The sequence below is a fragment of the Trachymyrmex cornetzi genome, unplaced genomic scaffold (assembly GCF_001594075.2).
Source record: "Trachymyrmex cornetzi isolate Tcor2-1 unplaced genomic scaffold, Tcor1.1 scaffold509, whole genome shotgun sequence".
In the NCBI taxonomy this organism is placed as follows: Eukaryota; Metazoa; Arthropoda; class Insecta; order Hymenoptera; family Formicidae; genus Trachymyrmex; species Trachymyrmex cornetzi.
In genome coordinates, this window is record NW_017299817.1 from 51,578 (window position 1) to 73,283 (window position 21,706).

At 39.5% G+C, this 21,706-nt stretch overlaps 1 long non-coding RNA gene across 1 annotated transcript in view; it reads right to left on the minus strand.

Moving 5' to 3' along the window:
* Nucleotides 1-4,451: 4,451 nt before the first annotated feature.
* Nucleotides 4,452-21,706, minus strand: part of LOC108765690 (uncharacterized) — a 120,464-nt gene continuing 103,209 nt past the window's right edge. The window contains exon 3 of the long non-coding RNA XR_001940328.1: nt 4,452-4,510. This is a non-coding gene — a long non-coding RNA (uncharacterized LOC108765690). The remainder of the gene's footprint in view (nt 4,511-21,706) is intronic.

Genomic DNA, 21,706 nt, shown 5'->3' on the forward strand with positions numbered 1-21,706 from the left:
AATTGTTAGTTACAGGAGGTACGCATAGCAATAAGTATACATACGCTGGCTGCGTACCGGAAGCGACCGGCTATACCGCAGCTGATCGATTAAAGGATGTAGTGCGGTAATTATCGTTATGCGGTGATCTATAGGCTCTAAAACATGAACTGTAACTGTATGCTTTTATTGAGAAAAAAAGATAAATTTTTTAATGTCATGCTGGAGTTTACAAGTTTGTATACAGATTATTGTCAGATCCAACATTCTAATCTTAGAATTAGATAACTATCCATGCGAAAAATGTTGACAATTAATAATTTGTCTTCGAATTCTGTCGAGATCTTTACGGAAGATTAATTTTAAGAAAAATGGTGCTTCTTAATAAATTTATAAAAAAATATAAACTATATTTGCGTCGATCGTTCGTAAAAGGAAAGCCGTTTTTGCAACTTTATTTAGCGTATAGAAGTAAAGCAAAACAAAAATAAGGAAACATTGATCGCGAGGAACGTAATGAGATTAGTTAATTGCAGAGGAGAATGTGTATTGTGTGCCGGAAATGCCTGATTATATAATCATTTGATCTATTAATAGATATCACGGCGCAATTATCATTACGCAGTGATTTATTGTCCATAAACTGAGATTGTACCGCGATATTTAGTTACACATACCTCTACTCGAGGACTGAAGAAAATTACTTTATTTGATATACATTCGCGGTTTAATGAAATTATTTCCTACTGTATAAATAAGCAATCACAAAGCTAACACCTCACGTACTGAAAATTATTTGACGTCAGAATCGTCCTTTGGAATGCCGTTGAAATTTGATCGCGAACTCGTCAGTTCGTGCAATGTGATCACAAAAGGGGGACTAAATTTTCACTTGAGCGATAATCGTCTATCTCGAAGAATGCCTCGACATCTTTTACCTAAAAACTTACAATTAGTAATTTTCTCTCTCTTTCTTTTAGCCTTTTTTAAATATTTTGCAGATTTTCGATTCCTTATTATTTAAAAAAAATGTTCACGTTTCCACCGTAGGGAAAAAGTTAGATGATTGACCTCCTCTAAACGGGCAGAAGAAATATAAATTCCGCACCGCGTAAAAATATCTGCATGAAATTCGCATAAACATAAAGCCTCATTGACGCGCGTAAAACAAGACACTGACTTGAGCAAAAAGTTAAATTATTTCAAAAAAGATATCTCATATTTCATTCCAATCGATATACCGATAAATTACTCCGAGTTAAATGCAACGTATACACACAGAATAAGATCCTTGTTAGTGTCGTTCATCTATCTGACATCACGAAAAACAGCAGGCGTAGCAGCATTCCCCGGGATATCTGCCAACCCCGCGACCCGGCACGACCGTTAGACCGGAATCCAAATCGAGGATCAGGATTCTGCAGGCCTCGCGTCGGCCGGGATCGATCCGGGACGCGCAACGGGAGCCCGCAGAGGAAGGAACGGGAGCGTATCGAAAGATGCAGGCTTCGATAATCCTTCAGGGTAGGTCGGTACATCGTGCTCGCCAAGTCTTGCCTATCGAGGTGAGGCGCTCCACGGAAGGGGCATCCGCGTCTCTCTTTCTCTCCTGCACCTCTCGTTCCCGCTTGCCTGCTTTCTCTCACACCATCGTCGTTCTCATTCTCGCTCCTACTCGCTGCCGCGGCCGCGGCCGGCCGGCCGACCTACGTGGAGATGCTCAGGTGTAAAACCGTTGATTGCCAAGGCGCGGTATTTTCTCTTTGTACGGCGATGGTAGCGGTGGGCGTGCCGGGCACGACCGAAGGGAGACGGCCAAGGCCTCCTCATCGCGCGCTACCGCGATTATGTTTATTATACTTGGGCGCGCACGCGTGTGCGTACGTGCGCGTACTTACACGCGTCCCCCGCCGCGCCGTACGTGGTCAAGCATCTTTGTCGCGGATGCGGCGCGGCGTGGGGATGCGCAACGTACCGTACTCGGAGTGAATGGCGAATAGCTACCGTAAAGACGGGCCTTGCCCGTCACAGACTTTGTTTAAAGCCTCGCGGAGGCGACGCCACGCCTAATATACGAGAAAGAGAAACAGAGATCGCGCGCCTGATTGCATGAACTTAGTTTGGAGGATCGCTCGCGCGTAGGATTAACTCTTCGTGCTAACGACCGAGTAGTCGTGTGTGCGGAGGAAGGAGTTTACAAAAGAAACACGTTAACTGAAAGGAGCGTTAACTATAGCATTAATCAATCATCGCATAAATCATATGATTTTATATTTTACTTACGTAACAAGTATATGTATATGGAAAGTTAAAATATACATATTCCTTGCATTGTAGAAAAAGTCTGATATTTGTAATGTTATTAAATACAACCGGAAGTGACGGTCGAGCGAACACTCGCATGTTACCGATTTGTCAACAATCTAAGAGAAATGAGAACGTTCCAGTGAATATTACTGGAAGTAACACCGGAGTATACTCGAGGCGACTCGCTAATCATCCGGCAGGTTCCCTCGTGGCTCTTCGAGAAGAGATCGATCATCGCGACGGCGGTAACGATCTCCACTGCCGTCATCGGCAGCGACGCTCCAGCGACGCGCCGTCGTCGAAGATGAGACTGAGTTAGAATTCCATCGAGATGGAGCCTTGACATTTCATGGCCTGGAATCGACCGGCATAATTGATCGGCCTCCACGGCTCCCATTCGACGAACGACTGTTCCATTCTGTTACAACGAACTGCGTTATATGACCTCGCGCCGAATGACGGAACGCGACCACGTCGACTTCGTAAACTGGATTTCAGTCTTTCGCGGAACGAAAAAGAAGTGGAACCAATTAAATTGGACCATTAGGAGGTCTCGACGCTAAAAGAGGAAGGCACGAAATTCAAGTGATCGCAGTAAAATTCAAAGTCGAACGTGTGCTTGAATTTCATGTATTGTCTACATTATATTATACTCGACGTATAATTTCGACATAATGAATGATTATCGAAAAATAGAGATTACTGTGTTGCAATATTTAAAAAAATTAAATATAACTTTCCAATTATTGATATAATTTTGTTATTCAGGTATAAAATGTTAAGCAACTAGGAATATCATTCAAAGTGCAAAAACGTTTGCGTTATCTAAAATTAACTTTTATAGCGATGCTTTGTGTCATATAATTGTAATGTTCCTTTCAATCTGCCGTCTTGAGATTTCAGCAAGCACCGACGTGAATTTGAAGAATAACGAGAAAAGTACCCGCAATTTTCATGTAAAGTTGACGATACCTATTATTACTACGGGTGCTCCTACAACGCGCTCTGGCTAAACGAATATAAACTCGGCAGCAGATACGACAAACAAATGCCACAGGTGCTGCAATTTTCTGTCGTTAACGACCGGTAGTGTCTTAAACCCGTGTGCAAACGTACCAATAACGGTCGCGCTCGTGCGTACTAAAAATTTTATAGCGTCGCATTTATCGACACGAGAATGGCGTTGGCAAAACCTTGTTTAACAAAATAATGACTACAATTATTCTACTTTACATTTGCCTGTTGTGTAGCGCAAACACGATATCTTCTTGCGAGAGAGGGAGCCGCTTCACCTTAGCAATTTACTACAAGTAATCGTCGATCAAGAAGAGTTATAACTACCGGATTGTCAGCCACTCGCTAGCATTAAAAGTACGTTTTTCAGTTGCATCGGCGATCAGTACGTTACAAGTAGTCAACGTTTACAGGACCTAATTGCCCATTCGTCACAGCTCGTATTACAAATTTTTCATTCCTTATTTCCTTCAAAAAACTAAACGTTTCATAAAGTCAAAGCTATCACGCGTAAATCTATTGTACAAGGTCAAAATAAAAAGAAACACGCTTACGCAACTAATGAAAAAAATATAATTTAAGATAACATGAAATGATCTGTCGCGTCTCTTCACGACTGAAAATGATCGCGTGCGATTCTGTAATCTCTCTTTCTCCTAGCTTCCTTTCTCGCCAATAAAAGAATCATTTAACTCTGATGCGGCGCCCAGGGTGCAACTGTATAGCAAAAGTCGCTCGCGTGGTTCGTGTCTCGACTCGTTTAATTTACATAAACACGTACTCATTGATTGCCGGACCAGATTGTCCGGCGTTATTACTTCTACGACCGGTTAACTTCACCGCAGGACCGCGAATAATCGTTAAGCCCTAATCACTTCGCTACGCACGTAGCACCGACCTCGCCCGATAGATACGTCCGATACGCGTAGAGTTAACTTGGTCGGCCTCCGCATAATCGCTCGAATCAGTGGGACGATGATTTTCACTTCCGACATTCGAGAAACGACGGTTATTACATTACTTTGCTTACATCAAATGTATGGCTACGTTATCGCAACGAATTATCGTGGAAGAAATAGCACAACGACAAATAAATTGAGAATTATATGCGGACTACTGCATAACGATATTTGCTGCATGCGGAAAAAGTACTCACCGAAATGATACGAGAAAGAGCCTCCGCCGTCAGAATAGCCGTTCTTCTCGGATCCTAAAAACAGAAAAGGAGAGCGTTGTAACAGAAGAATCTATTTTACATTAAAACTTTGTAACTTTTGCAATTTTCCATTTTCTCACTTGCACTGTTAGAAATGTTCTTAAATTTCATTAACTTTTAATGTACATTGGTGAATAAAGTTTAATTTCTCTGTAACTGAAAGGACTATTAATGCACATGTTAATGAGATTTAAGTTTACAGTAACTGAAAAAATAAGTGTAATGAAATTTAATATACTGTTCAATTACGGATATAAATGACATTTGATTAATCGTAATTGAAATAACTATTAATGTACATATTAATGAAATTTAATGTACTTTTACATTTACGAATATTAATATTTTAATTAAGCCTAATACTATTAACGCTTAACGTTTAATACGTTTACATGTCATTAACGTAAATTACTTTTCAGTTACAGATCTCGTACTTTTTTCATTAACGTATAAATTAATTTTTATAATAATGTGTTTATTAATTTCAATACACACGTTCATCACATTTAAGACTACTGTAATTTAGTTTTTATTTACATCATTCATTACATTTAATTTCGTGCATAACCACATGCTTCCTTTACATGTTAATTAAAATTCATTGAGAAATTTCTAACAGTGTGTAACAAAAAAATTTAACATTTTTTTCACTTTGCCGCATTTACGATAACTATAATCAATAACTCCCTTTAAAATTTAAAAAGGAATATGAAAAGGCACATCGATCGATCGATTGATCGAATACCACGCGCACTGCAAGCGCTAGATAGCAGTCTGGAGCACCACCCACGAAGCGGCTACTTAGCATGAACGACCAGCCAGGAGGTACCTTCCTCCCTATCTGACAAGGTTAACTAATACAGCTTCCACCGATCGCGCGCGGTCTCTTGATTAGAAATACGTCGATAAATCAGAGAAAGGAGAGACCCGCGGGAGAGCCCCACGCGCATCGGAGATAGCTGCAAAGAAGGAAGGCGAAGAGAAGAAAAGGACGAAGGAGAGACGTAGAACACGGCATTCCGTGTAATTGTCCCGCTTATATGCCCATAGGGTAAAGAATTCGACGTTGAACATAAGTAAAGACGGTTGAGCGGAGCTGTATGAATCAGAGGGATTATTATAGTGGTTGGTGAATAAATCATTGACTAACGTCAATGTTATTTATAAACGCTAGTAAAACGAAAATCAATCATATTTATTAACTACATGATATTCTATTAATACCAGCAAATGAAAATATAAAATTTTATAGTGTAGTTCCATTTATTATGTATTAGTGTGGCTTTAGCGTGAATTATATGAGTATATGAAATCATTTATTATATATAATCTAATTTACTATAAAATAAACATTGAAACCTTTGAATTATCTTATTACGATATTTCTTTTCACAATTGTGTTAGCAGAAATGAGTGCTTGTTGCACCCGCGTTTCATGTAAGCGCAGTTCGCGCTGCCGTAACGAGATAATTAAATAAATATAATCAAAGATAAACGTGCGCTCCTCAAGTAACCGTTTAATTGGATGTTACGCCTGTCAAAACACGTTGCTTCCGCACAATGCTGCGCGCTGCTGCGTCAAATTAGCAAGAAGGGAGAAATCCAAATATCTGATTTTTCTTACCGTATATATTTTTAAGTGAAAAGAGAAAAGTAAACAATTAAGATTACGTTATCGAAAATCTCTTACCTTTATATCGATTTGGGAGGAAACCGAAATCCCAGTCAAGGCTGAACATGCTCATCAAGAATATATGTAGTATCACTGTACACTGATATCGATTCACTTCTATGCGAAGTATAAAATCAATACACACGTCGAAATATCCCAAGACGTTTATAGAAATAAACTCAAACAGTAAGTCACTTAAATGAACACATGAAATTCTTTAAGCTTGGAAAAATTTGTGTGAAATGATTCATATCTTCTCTAGATACCTATAATATATATTACATTATTATATAAATATAATAACATAATAGCTGTATTTCAAATTTCACTAACAGTACTGAAAATTTATAGTGCAAGTAAGATACATTTTTTTAGCGCTAACAGTGAATTTCATATATAGTATATATAATATATATATATGTATATATACAATGTATTGTAGATAATATGCGTCACGTCACAACAAATTCTTTATTAATAAATTAGAACTTATAAAATATCTTTTTTAATAATATTATCTACAAATCCATGTACTTTATATAATCGAAATGATTATCTATTTCGCGATAAAGGCAACATATCTGATTAATGTAATTTCACCGCGATTATTACTGACACAGGTCATTTTCGTGTTTCTTCCGCCGTTTTTGTTTTCTTTTTTCTTTTTTTCTCATCGTCCGCGTTTCTCGTCATCGCGGCGTACACAGGACGAACGCATAATCGCGCCGGCCTGGAAAGGCCGACTCGACTGCGATCGCGCGCAGTCGAGATTCCGCTCGTTCTTACGCGGCGAGAGCATATATACGAGAGGCCATAGATTACTGTTTTATGCCGCGATGAAACTATCTCTAGGCTAGGTGCGGCCTGGCACGTTCGCCTGCCCAAGCCGACGAAAAGGAAAAAGCCACCGCAGATTTCCCTCGCACCTCTACACGGAACCGTTCAGCCGCGGCGGCAAGCAAGCTACGCTTCGTAACGCTCCGGGCCGCGCGCAGGTACCATTGGCGGCACAGCGATTTCGAACTTAAACTTAAGACCTTACAAACGCGGTTGCGTTCCTTTATCACGATGGTTTTGCCATCACGCCGCTAGAAAGGAACGCGGCCTCGTGCACTTACCCGCGGATCATAAAGCACGCCGTAACCGGCGTACTATTCGCACGACGTGCCGTAAGTCTAGCCGATATCCGGAAAACGGTTCACGAGGCCGGAAAATGTAGAGGAAAGTCACCCATACCGACATACTACTTTGTTTTTAGACAATATTTCTTAAACAAAAGATAAAAATAAACCTTTAAACATACAAGTACAAACCAAAAATTGTCTTCCGTCAGATAGTACAAGCAGTTTTTACAATACTGTTTGCAATAATTAATTTTTTCTTAAGGTAAGCAAAAATAAGCGTCTGACAAAATGGACTCCAAAACTGACACAGTAGGCAGTAATGCTACGTATTCCTATTCTTTTTCTTTTACAGGAATTATCTGTATAAAATATTTACAAGTGAATGTATACAAGATATTCCAAAATCTTTCACTTTGTTACAAAACATTTTTATTAAATTATATGCATATTTACTTTATGCTGTTCTGCAAGATGCAAATATGTAACGAGACAGTTTTTCAAGAGTATTTCCATATATGCACGGTTTTTTTCAGCTTCGATATAGCTATTTGACACTATAAAGTGACATTATAAAGATAAAGTTAGCTCATGATTTGTTTTACGGACAGGTGTGGCGGTTTACACTGCACCTCAATTTTTAATTTAAAATCGTATTATAAAAAACCTAATATTAAAAAAATGATATAAATAAAATTGATTTAGGAAAATACAAGCATTTAAAATGACGTAATATTATCAATAATATAGTTACTATTATATGAATTAAGCAATTTTCAAAAGAAAATTGTAAGAATTTTATTTTCGCATTCGCAGAATTCATTTTTAGCTGATTTGGATAGAAACAAGTCACAAATATACGACTTATGAGTTTGTACTTGTTTTTAATTAGCTAAACAGATTATGATTTTAATAGTATTAATAAAACGCAATAGTTAGTTTCTGAGAAATAAGAGGGTGTAACTTTAGGAGACCTATATCAGTATCGACGACTTTTCTCTATAAATGTTTAACTTGGCGAAAAAAACTGATTTTCGTTATGCGGTTGAATACATTTCTAATTTAAAAAGCATTAAATATAAACAAAGTTTTCTTCATCAGATGTTAAAATTTCTAAATCATAATAGTGATGAAAGATTGATAGACGGTAAAATAATAATACTTCTTTTGTTTATTTAAGAACTAACATTCTAACATAGTACATAATGCTTTACTTAAATTTTACCGAGGTAATATAATTTCGCCAATTAGACGATTCGATGTATCACTTAAAGTCGATCATTTAAACTATCATCAACAATTTACAATTTTAATTATGGCGAAATACTGATGCGTAATACCATACGGTTTTTAAACGAGAAATCCATTTTACGAAACAAGTACAGTTAGATCAATCGATCCGTGAATTCCAGTGCAAAAGAAAACATGTCGAGGGAACGAAACGCGTCCGTCTCTCCCGCATAGCTCTATACGACCGTGAAACAATCGAGTTGCGAGAACGATCACTTGCAATATAATGGGATTTTCTTTTATACCATGACTCACGCGCCTTCGCACGGTCCGGTATCGAGAAAGAAAGGAATTAGAGCGAGCACAAATGATCGACGTTCCCGTAAAATTCGCCCTTCGCCATTCGCCCTCTCGCCACTCTCGTATATTCCCGTTAATAAGGAGTTTTTAGTACCTGCTCGCGCGTGTCATGCACACGGGACACCGATCCCGATCCCGATGTCCATTAACTCGGCAAAAAGCCCGAAAGGAGAACGGTGTCCACGGTTATACCGCAAACAATTATATTAAGCTCGCAGATCGTAAAGACAATATTCTCGCGGCTCGCGCAAGACTGCCCGATCATTTTCCGCATGTTAACCCGCACCCGTTTGCATCCCGTAATTCTGTATAGATCTCACGATTTTTGTTAGACTCATCGCGTGCGGATTTCATCAGTGACTTCAAAATTGGTCTTCGTAATATTTGTTTTTGCACACATTATAATTCCTTTATTCTTTTATTGTATTTCAATCAATAGCACATTATTTTTATTATTTTTATTTTATATTCTTACGATTATTTTAATAAATACTAAGAGTTTTAAGAATTATTTACAAATTTCCAAGGTTTCTCGAACAACTTCGAAATCCTCGAATATAATTAAGATTTATATCTTTTTCGATTAAAATTGATTGCGGTCGAACAAGGTCGGAAGAAAAGGTCGGATACCGAAATCTTGCTGTGAAAGAAACGTATCGAGAGTAACTTATGAAAGATCAAAGACGAGAAAGGAACAAGCACGTGGCGTGGGAGTTCACGGGGATGGAGCGAAGGGAATGAACAAGCACGCGTTGTGGGCGGATCTCGAGGAGGTGGTGGAGGTTAAAGAGGCGGCGTTGGTAGGAGCTATCTCGATAAAACCAGAACTAAGAAGATATATCGACTTGTTTTTTTCTTTTGTGCGAACATACTGTCACTCGCGACAATGACATTAAATCCCAAATGACCAAAATTATCAAAACTATCGACAGACTCCTACAATAAAATAACTAATAAAACATCAAAATCCCAATCATCAAGTAATTGATTGAATATGGTAGAGAATATATTTCTATGTTAAATATCTGTCAAATTTTCAAAATTACATACCGCGCGGAGTAGAGATTGCAATATTTTTCCTTTCCCCAACGTGAGGCTACCGAAAACTATTAATTTTAGGCCCCTCGAAAAGTCACCGTTCGCTTCTGTGATTACAGGTTATCAAGATATTCTTTAAAATTTCGATGATCTGCCAGAGTATCCTAGAATTAAGGAAATTACGCTCCGCATGATAATTCGAGAGGTGATGGAATCGCACATTGAAACCTAATTTACATTTTCCTACGTATTAAGAGATTGAAGAGGTCTGTAATTGGAGTTTGTGAGTAACGTGTAATTTCTATGTGAGTTTCACCTAACGAGACCTTTCAGTCTCTCAGGTGGATAAACGCAGGGTTAAGAAACGTTCCGCGAAACAGGAAATGAAGTACTTGGATAAGGACCTCTCTGTACACCTGCGGATAATGACGTGTCGCGACAATTTTCCAGTTATTATGTTTACTATGGCATTTCCGGCAAAATCAACGACAAAAACTAACGAGGCTAACCATAAATCATTCCAAGCGTCGCGTTGTATCCAGCGGAATCAAACAGCCAAGTTTATTAAGTTAACTCTTTGCACTTTAGCACAAGATGATGACATAATGCACAAACCATTCCATCGCATTTTTTTATACAATTTCGTTGCAATTTTATTACAGAATTTTAACATTTGTATTAATTTTAAGATATTTTGAATGAAATTCCTTATGACAACGGAAGCACAATAATCATACTTGTGCGATTCGTTTCATTTAATTGCCATGATCTACTAATCGTTTTCTACCTCACTGTCTTTTCGAGGCCGGATTTACATAACGTTAGCACCAACCGCGTCTGATTGCTCGTAATTAGCGACACGTAGCGCGCGCCCACGTCAGGTCACCGGCGTACGGGATGGACGAAGAAGGAGAGAACGATCCCCGTTAACGAACCGTGGTGTAAGGTCATACGTGAGCCGGCGCGTGACCCATGATACCTACGCACGTATGCACCCACGCGCAAATGAGATGTATACGCAACCTTCCTCGCCGCGTAATCAAGGCAACGATTCACTCGGTAATTGTAATGCAAACCGAGGCTACCAACGCGATAGCGAGACCCTCTTCATTAACGGCAGTATTTACAAATCCGATTCCAGACACAAGACCCACAAATGATATCGCGAATGCTCATTGTCTGCAGTATCGCTCTAGTCAATTTATCGCCGAATTGTCTATACAGAGAAAATAATATTTTGTGAATTTATAGTGAGATTAGCGACAAGAGACGCCCATCGAGTATCGATAAAAAGATTGTACCTGGAACCTCGTCACAAATTACTGGTTATTTTAGCTCTCGAGATCAATCACGAGCTTCTGCGAAACGTATTTACGATACAAACGCGTGTTGCGGAATTATGTTATTATGGGTTAATTTTTCTTAGTTACCTCAAATTCGTTTATGGATCATTAAGCGATTTGCCAGACGGCCGCGTGGCTGCTCATGATTCTCCGGAAAGGCGCGCTTGATTGCTCGTCTCAGTCCCGCTTTATTATTACGATTACGCAGAAACGTCGCTCGGCGTGGGTATAATTAAAACTGCACCACGAAACGCGACTCTCGTAAGGGTAAACGTTGAGTTTATAACGTCGAATGGGATCGTGCACGCCCGTTGAAGCATCTTATGAAGTAATAAACTAATCACGCGACCACGCAAATCGATACTAAACGCGTGACACTGACCCGGAGAGACACATAATAACGAGTAGGGGCTGTCGTTTATAATAATCGATGCGATAGTATGAATATCATACGCGCAGGTTCCGTCAGGTCGAACGAAAGCTTTGACCCCTTTTTAATGTGCGTCTCGAATGATGTCGGGAAGGTTGACGGAGTTGATCGAAGTCGAATCGAGCGATTTAAAATATAATTTGCAAACTAGCATTTCGATATCTATCTATAACGATGAATCGATCAAACCGTCTTCATTGCGGCGCATTACGCGTACGTTGCCGACGCACGGTTAATTTAATCCTCAACTCGGTTACGTTTACGATAAAACGAGTTTATTACTGGCACTCCGAATAATTTATCGTCATTGTCTCCGTCGGGCTACGACCGTAATGTGTAATAATGATTTTCAAAGGAGGGAGGGGAGGAGGGAGAGCATTATGTAGCCGCGCTGTTATTGTGTAGTAATGGCGATTTACGAGCGATTGCCAAGATGTCAAAAGGAGCGTACTCTCGTTAATGTAGTGAGTAGGATAACTCCTAGTAGGTTAACAATGTGCGGGATTAAAGCGCGCTTACGTGACAATGCGCGTCATTGTTGCGACGACCCGTGACCCGTGACATTAATGACATAGACAATTCACGATGTAAAATTTTTACCGCACTGTCGATTAATAATTAATACATAGACGTTGTACGAGAAATTGATTTTTTCGTAATAAAGATACTATTTGTCCTGCCTACGTGCCGTCGTTTAAATATACTTTCATTAATTATTTAAAAATCAATATTTTTTTCAAGAAAACACAAAACCATCCGTTTACCCAATATCCCTTTTTTCCCTTAATCGCCCCGTTATAAAAGTAGAATATCACGTTTGCGCGTCTGTAGGAAATGCACTGGCGAAAAACATTGAAAACATATCGATACACGTAACAGAAACACAAGCACTCTCACACCAACAATACGCGAAGAGTTCGTAGCGTCCAAAAATTCGTTTCCCTCGTCCCTCTTTCCTCCTTTGTATTTTTCTCGGACCACGACGACTCTCCGTTGCGAGAGCCTCGCACTCGAGTCGGTCACGAAGTAGAGTCGGGGCTCTAGGTACGCTCTTGGTAGTGGTCTGCACGAGGTCTCGAGAGAAGCTGGAAGGGAGATAAGGTCGAAGGTCAGGGCTGTGCCGTACGACCCGCGACCTCTGACCCTCTCGATCCCTCCGACCCGGCTCCGACCCGTGCGCGTTCTCTCTCTCTCTCTCTCTCTCTTACTCTCTCTTTCTTCTCTCTTTCCCTTCTCCTACGTTCTCCTACTACCGCGAGTTCTTTCCTCCTCCTCATACCCACAACTCCGTTTCTCTCTTTCCCTCTTTCTCTATCTCTCGCCTTCATATTCCCTTCTTTTTCCTCTCTCAAATGTCAGCCGGCGCGGCAACCGCACAATGCGAGTTATACATGTATGCAAGGCATGTGTATGAACGGTGTAAAAGCCGACGCATACGTAGAAAATGCGTTCGGGCAGAAATATTATATATAGATACTCCTTCATCTCTTCCACTCTCTTTCTTTCTAATGTTATTAACAATCTTTCGTTCTCTTAAGATAAGAAACACAATTTTAGAAAAATGGCAAAATAGGATTCTTTAGAATCAATAAAGAAGTCAACGACGCCAAGCGTTTCCGGTGTGCGATAAACAAAATCATTGAAATGCATCAATTATGCGTAGTTTTGGTATTATGTGCAATACTTACGATTAGCGTTGACATATTGCAATATGAAAAAAGAGAATTAAAAAAATACAGAAACAATCTAAAAGTTACTATAAGAATCTTGTCTAATACAACGTGCGGAAATGCAACTCGTTCGCATAAATCGCAAAGTCACAATGAATTATTCCGTAACTCATTGTTTGAAGTAATGTATAATTCACTGACGAGCAACGTTAGTGGTTTGGAGTAATTTTACGAAATGCGATCCTCGCATCTGTTTCGCTGAAGCGATGCCTTCTTTTTACAACGATAATTGCATTTGCTTATCCCGAGTATATCCCGGTGCGTGAAAGTGAGCCGCTCACTATATGGATGTGTGTGCGGAAGACCCCCGCTTTGGACCTCTGAACTATGACCCTCCCGCATCGAGACCATCAGCAGTAGCGAGCCGGTCGGCAGGCAAGCTCGTGCAGGCTGAAAAATTTCATGCTACGCGCGTGAATGTGGCCAATTACAATCGAAGTGCCCATTATCTCATCAAGACTGTTTCGGCTTCGCCTTAGTCGGCGTGCGATGTGCGCGCCGTTACAAGCGTTAAGATTGATTCATTATGCTCTCCACTTCGGCCTGTACGCGAAAGATACACTCGTTAAGACACTTCTTCGGTGCTGCTTTTCCTGCTTTGCCCGTCCGCGACGGAATGCGGCGCCCATCCGTAATTAGGGTGTTACTGCATATCCGCATAAAAAATGAGAAATGGAAAATTGAGCGTACACATTACTTTGAATTAACTCAAAATTAACTCGGAATTAACTTGGCTGCTTCAAGCGAGTTAACATTTTTCTAATGGCTTGGAATAATTAATAAAAAAGTCGAATCGCCTTGGCCGTTGACTCATGACCCCGCATCTAAAGCAATAACCGCGAGCCGATCGGCTAATTTGATCGGAAGAAAACTTTCGCGCTCTACGCGCGTAATTGTGGCTTATTACTATGGAACTACCCATTACATCATTGCGATTTTTCTCGATTGCCTTTAGCCGCATTCGATCGCGAGAGGGAGTGGGCTTGGGCTTGATATTTTTTTATGTCTACTCACGCGTAAAAAAAAGTGTGTGCCATTATTTTTATATTTTTTACATTAAATTTTGAACCAATATTTTAATCAAAAAAATTAGTTATATATGCATCAATTATTATACCAAACAATAATAATTTGTTATCTATACATATTACACCAAACAATTTTCAAATGTTAAGAAATATTAATTCTTCGTAATCACATTGAATTTTTTTGAAAGCCTAGAATAGTTAAAAAATTTAGACAAAAAAGACCCAGAATGCTCACGGAGCAAGTAAAAACATTCATGCCTACAAAGGAATAATATAAAAATATAAAGATTCTTCTAATTTCTCACCTGATGTAACGCTACTTTTATTTTCCCGAAAACTTCAGTATCGAATAAATTTTTATAAGTATATTATTTTTTGTTAAACAAACGAAAATTAGAAGAAACTATTTATGATAATTCTTTAAATAAATATAGGTAAGACAGTAGCGCGAGTCAGTCTGTAGCCAGACACATTACTCACATACAAAAAGATATCTTTTGTCTTCCCATAAAGGTTCTCTGTACTTAATCTACTCAGTTTCTCGCTGAAAATACTGATTAATACTATTTGTTTTATACCCGACAATATTTTCAATATTCGCAGAGAGGCTTCACATCGTGGCTGCCGGCGGCGTTGTTATTTTAAAAACAAAATAAATCGGACTCGAGCAAACGTGCCGTAACTTTATTAAACAGGCGATAGCGATTAATAGGCCTCTATAAATACTCCGGATCGATATAAATCGCGGAGAAAATAAAAAAGTGCAAAGATGCAGAGAGGAATCTTCTCGAAGAGTCACACGCACGGGCTCACGCGGCGTGCACGATCGCACGCGCTCGGCAATCTTGATGATTCCCGAGTCACGAAAGGTAGAAGACAGGTAAATCCGGTGTGGAGCGATGAAAAGAAAGAGCCTTTCGAGCTTCAATCACGGTTATTACTACCAAATGCAACTTCTATGTAGGTTTAACTATGTAGAAACCCCAGAGTTAATTTTTCTTTCATCTCAATATTTTCCCCCAAAGACTTCCGATAATATATTATCCAATTTTTATAAATGCTTAATATATATAAATAAGCTTCCACCCTGAGAGAAAAATGTTTGGTATTTGTAACTATAATTACATATTACTATAATTATGATTATTACTGCTATAATAATAATAACAGTAACTATGCATATAGTTCTAGCAACAAATGTACATGGTTGGCAACCTAAAATGACTATACATAATTATAGTTATTATAACCATAAAATAGTTGAAATTATCATAAAAATGATTCGAGGGACTATAATTTTATAGTTATATTTTGGGACAACCATATTTTTTATGGTTAAAATTATAGTCACTTGAATAATTTTTATGATAATTTCAACTATTTTATAATTATAATAACTATAATTATAGTAATTTTAGGTTGCCAACTATGTACATTTGTTGCTAGAACTATATGCATAGTTACTGTTATTATTATTATAGCAGTAATAATCATAATTATAGTAATATGTAATTACAAATACCAAACATTTTTCTCTCAGTGCAATTTAAACAGTTGAACGAAACGCATGAAATCCAAGCGCATGAAACGTTTTATTATTAATTATAAGAGAAACGTTTCAGCTGAAATTGAATTTGAATATTCGAATATTCGAGTATTCATTTTGTGTTTCATAAATCCAGCAATCCACGCGAATGCGACTGTCCAAGAATCTATATTTATGGCACGCAAGCTCCCAAGTTTCAACCCTGCCAGCCAACGTTAATCATATACGGCGGGCTACCACGTAAAAGCACCGGATTTTACGAATTGATGATTCCTAATTAAGGTCCGGCGGTACAATTAATGAGACGCACTCCGTTAATTGCGACGATCAATAAAGACGGAGGCAGGGGTGAGGAGGGACAAGAGGGCGGTGTCGCTCGATAAATGTTTTCGTGCTACTGTACGTATGTACGTGCTCTTCGTGGGCCTACCACCGGGTGTCCCCCGAGTGTCCCCCAGCCCCGCAAAGGGAGCCCTTGGAGCGCGCCGCCGGAATTTCTCAATTCGATTTCCGTCCGGAGCGTTCATTAATTGCGGCCAGCTCCTTAAGAGGCGAAACGAAGGCACCGCACAGCAATGCACTCGAGTCGCGCTTTCTTAATTGGATCGCGAACGCAGTGCATATTCGTTCACCGACGAGGAGACGGTATACGCTTTTCTTTTTATACTCAGCATGTTTTGCAAACTCTCTTCCATGAGAGACGTGATGATTTCACATTCAGAAACATGAACTCGTGTTATAATTTGTACTACTACCATTTCGAAACTCTCACAAGAATAAATTTATCTCAGCAGAAGTTAAATCTATAAATTGTGCAATAAAAAATATTGCAATTGCATTTTGTGAATAAGCGTCTTCTTCTCAAAACCACATGTAATCAAACACATATAAGAAATTTACAGATTCAAAATTTCAAGTAAGATTTTGTTTTGTGCCAACAAGTATTAATCCGAACGTAAAGAATATTAATCTGATCACAGCTCTCCTCATTTCTAGAAATGAGAAAAAAGTATTGAAATTTTACAAATAAACCTCCTAAAAAGTTACAATTTTGCAAAATATACTTTTTATTGATTATAGAAAGCGTCCTTAAAAATAACAATACATCAGACATGTAATATCTATGCGAATTGTATCCGCAGCGATTATCCCGAATCACCCGCGATTTTATCTATTGTTTTGAGAACAGCGGCACTCGATAGTACATCTTCGGGATCGGCGAGTGACGTCGAGTGTGTAGAAGCCAATTCACGAGGCAACCGTATCGGAAATTTAAAATCGTCGGCAACGAGAGAAGCGGGAGGGTGTCTCGTCTGAGACTACGCGACAAGTCGGCTCTTTTTTTGACGAGGAGAGATTCCGTTGAATCGAGACGAATAAATTCCAACCGTGACAAAAGGAGGACACTCTCATGCGAGGCCTAATAGCCTCGGTTTGGCTACCGCGACGCGACGGACGAACAGACGGACGGGCAAAGCGAATCCCCGTATTCCAACTCCTGGAAGCCGCACCGAAATAACGACTGGAGAGAGCTCGAAGGTTCCTGCCTCCAACGCGGCCAATCCGCAGGATCGCATCGCGTCGTTTGTCAGGGATCCACGCACGCTCGGCTTGGCTTCTCGTCCCGCCAGAGGCAGAAACCAGAGAGCGGTACGCGATCTTGTCTCGAAACGTTTCGCGGTACCGGCCATGTAAATGAAAAAATGTAAATTGGTCCAATTGCCTTTATGGATCGCGTGGCCCTTCGGCTACGAGACGGAACAACGTATACCTTCTGCATCCCCGTACCCAGAAAAAGAGATTCGCAACTCCGGTCGCACCTGCGTAACGCAGATGCATCTTGGAATTCGGTAGCGCGTTTATAAGTCGTTTGTAAGACGAAGATCGATCGCGCGTTATGGTGTTTAAGGCGATAGATAGTGTGTATGTTCTTGATTTATACAAGAGTTCTTATTATATTCCACAAATTATACAACATATAATTTTACCCTTGGAATCAAATTGGAATATAAAATGACAAAGAATGATATTTTTGTCACATACTTGCGGAAGTTGAACACTTGTCGAAAATCGATAATATAACCATTTATTTTTAAGTAAAAAACTTTGTTATCTAAAAAAATGAAGATTCAATACATACCAATGATCCAAAGAATATCGGTAATGCATTATAATAAATAAAAAAATAAATTGACGATTGCCCTTACCGATCGCGATCTTCAGAGCCTCTCGTGAGGATCGAGAACAGAGGAAAAGGATTTAAAAAGCAGAATCGACCGCGAGGAGCGAGAGGGTGGTGAATGCGAAAAAGAGGGAGACGCGGCCTTTCGCTAGACTGAAGAGACAATGCCATTGTTTTTAGACTTCAAAGGGATCTGAGCCGCTCGCGAACTGGGCCTTTGCTCTTGCCGTCGTCCCTAAATTCTTCTACGTCAACCCGCAGTCCCCGTAAACCGCGAGTCCCGCTCGGATCCACCTCTCATCCTCTTTCTCCTCCTGATCCGACCGCCACACGCTCCCTCTCTCCATTCTCTGCATTATGTACGAATGCAGCTGGAGGGGACGTTCGTTAACCCTCTTGAGAGAAACACGAGTTCCGCCCATACCGTCTTACAATTCCTTCTTTCCGCGATTCCGTATCCTTGCGGCGCGGCGGGATGTTAATCGAGGATCGCTTAATTGATCGTCCGCTGGAAATGCCGAAAGAACAATCACGGAACATGTATCTCTTGTGTCGTCGTTATCTCGAGCGAGTATTTTGGAAAATAACATCTTAAATGCTAAACAATTTTTTTAAATATCGTTATCACCAAATAAATATGCCAAACAGACGGTTAATGTAAATGTAAGTACGAGAAATATACTCGACGACCTTACTCGCTGCTTTTCGTAGATCACGAGCAACCGCGTTTATGACACACTTTCGCCGTTTGCACGCAACATGAGGGGAAGAGCGACGCGTTCGGAGAGCTGTATTCAGGGAGGAAAGGGACGTGGCGGACAAGGCGGACCTCGCCTCGGCGAGGTGCATCCGCAGAAGCCGGCGGGCAAAAGCACGGTAATTGCTGCGCTGCGCTGGCGCGGCCTTCGCTCCAATAAGCCATATGCTTTTGCGAGATGCAGCGCGGCTGCAGCGGTGGCGGCGAACGGAAGAAGCGAGTTCTCTCTTGAAAGAGAGAGAGAGAAAGAGAAAGAGACCCGTGCACTCCCTTCTCTTGCACTGTCCGCTAACGCGAGCGGCACGTACGCTCTTCTCTCGCGAGTATGTAAATGCGTATTGTCTTACGTCGCCGATAAAAAGACCTCCACCGCGCCGGCTGCATTACCGGAGCCTGCAGTATATTAGCCCTTTGATTTATGCCGGATCGCCATATAAGCCCTACAATGTCTTCCGACGAGGCGGAGGTGTACGCGAAACCTGATAGCTGCGAGGAGCAAACCATAAAGACACCGATATTTCTAGCGTTTGGAAAATCGTCTCTTCTCTCTCTGTAGACGAAGTTTCCATTTCTTTTGAGCACACGAACGTCAAACTCATTTCCCTGCGTATAATTAATTAATATATAATTTCATTTTTCATTTTTTTATTTTTGCAACTGTTAGATTTTTATCCTTTAATTTCTGCAGCGTTCAATTATTATGTCATTGCAATAGAAAAGTTTATTATTCTTCCAGATTATTTCTTATACTAAGCAGACATTTAAAAAAGTATTAACTTTTATACACATATTCATACTTTGCCATCAATCGGCATAATAGTAATGTGATTACTCATTTGTTTGCAAATACATTACATTACGATACACAAACTAAGTTATTATGCTTTATATGTACACCAGCTAATGCGTTATGGAAATATTGATTATCGCAATCTTAATGAATTTCACGACTGAGAAATGCCGACACCATAGATAGAATATTTCCATCTAGAAACAAGAAATGAATACAGATTAAAGAATCGTGTGGCGTTTACAACTATTGCGGCATAACGGGGCGCTGGAACTCTTATCTGACTAATTTAAAGTGCACGCTTTTCTTTACTTTCCGAGGCGGATCTACGCCGCGCCGCGCTTAACATCCAATATGGTCGAGAAACGGCATAGGGAACAATGAAGGCATAATCTCGCGAGCTAATTTGCATGTTCACGAGAATATCAGTGCGTTTGCAACGTGCAATTAATAAATTTGTTCGATTTATGCATTATTCAAAAGATGTGATTCTCGTTCATCGTTGTTATTACCTTTGGCCTTTTCTTTTTTTTATTCCAAAGCGCGTTTGAAATACCTATCTATATAACGATTAGCGATCTAGAATGAAAGCAATACGCATTGGAATGGAATTTAACCAATCAGAAGAAAGTAAATCAATCTCAAGTTTAATGAGCTTTGCTTTGATTAGATAAGTTCTATTTCTATTTTCAGTAGTCTGATCACGATTTTAGACTTACAACTAATCGTTGTATATAAGAAATAACAGTTAATTCATTTCCAGTTTCGCTAAAAATTAACAAAATAATTGTCAAAAATATCATAGCCTCGACATTTTGATGTTAGAATTTTCGTTTCGAAATAATTTCAGTAATCTACTATCAACAGACATCACGCGAAATCTTGGACACCCTGTACAGACATTTGTAAATTGCAGAACGTTAAATAATTCGAGAGATTTCACATTATTTAAGAAAAGCAAAAAATGTTAGATTTTAAGAAGTCGTCTATCTTTAGTAAGCAACTTCAGGGTTGGTACAGAAAATGAATTTTTAAATTCCCCCTGACTTTTCCAGGTTTTCCAGATGAAAATGGAAAATTTTCCATAACTAATATAGAATACGCAAATTTTAACATTTAGACTCAAGGATTGTAGGAAAGCTGTATTATTAAAAACGCAAAAAAACTTAGTAGCATAGAATGAATTTTGGGTGCAAATTCAAGCGAGCAAAAAATAAATTAGTTTTGAAGAAAAGAATACAGTTACGACGAAAAAGAGGGATCAAATAAAAATACTGAATAAAATATAAATTTTAATTATTTTGTTAAAATCGTTTAAAATGCGCAAGTTTTGAACTATAAACGTCAGATACAATATTTAAAAAATTATAGCCATTATTTGGAATAAGAGTAGTTTAAAGAAATTGTGAGCAAATTTTGAAATTCCAGACTTTTTTACATTTTTCCCTGACTTTTCCCGGTCTCCATGACCAATTTCAATTTCCCTGACTTTTTCCCGGTTTTCCCAGTTTTCCAGGTCTGTGGTAACCCTGAACTCGTTTTCAGTAAGAGTCTCGTTTATCGTCATTTGAATTTATCGTTCATAATACATTTTGTTCCGATGAAGGAAAAGTTCATAGAGAAATCGGAACTCGAACCTAGGCCTTTCCCCTTTTTTAAGCGACTCTGCCAATGAAACAATTGTTCCTTCTTATTACTTCTGTGTTTCACTCACATATCTTACAGTTTCGCATGAACGAGCGGCATCGGTCTCCACTACAGAAGGCAATCTTCGAACAATAGGCCTGAATATCCAGGTTGAAGCTCGCTCCGGCAACGGCGTTACTTGTAACAAGAACCACTCTCTCGCCGCGCAGTAAGGACTAAGGAGATGCGCGCGAAGGAGCGTGAACGCGGGGCGTGGATGGAGAAGCAATGCACACCATATATCAACATCGTACCGATAACGAGGTCCCCAGGAGGC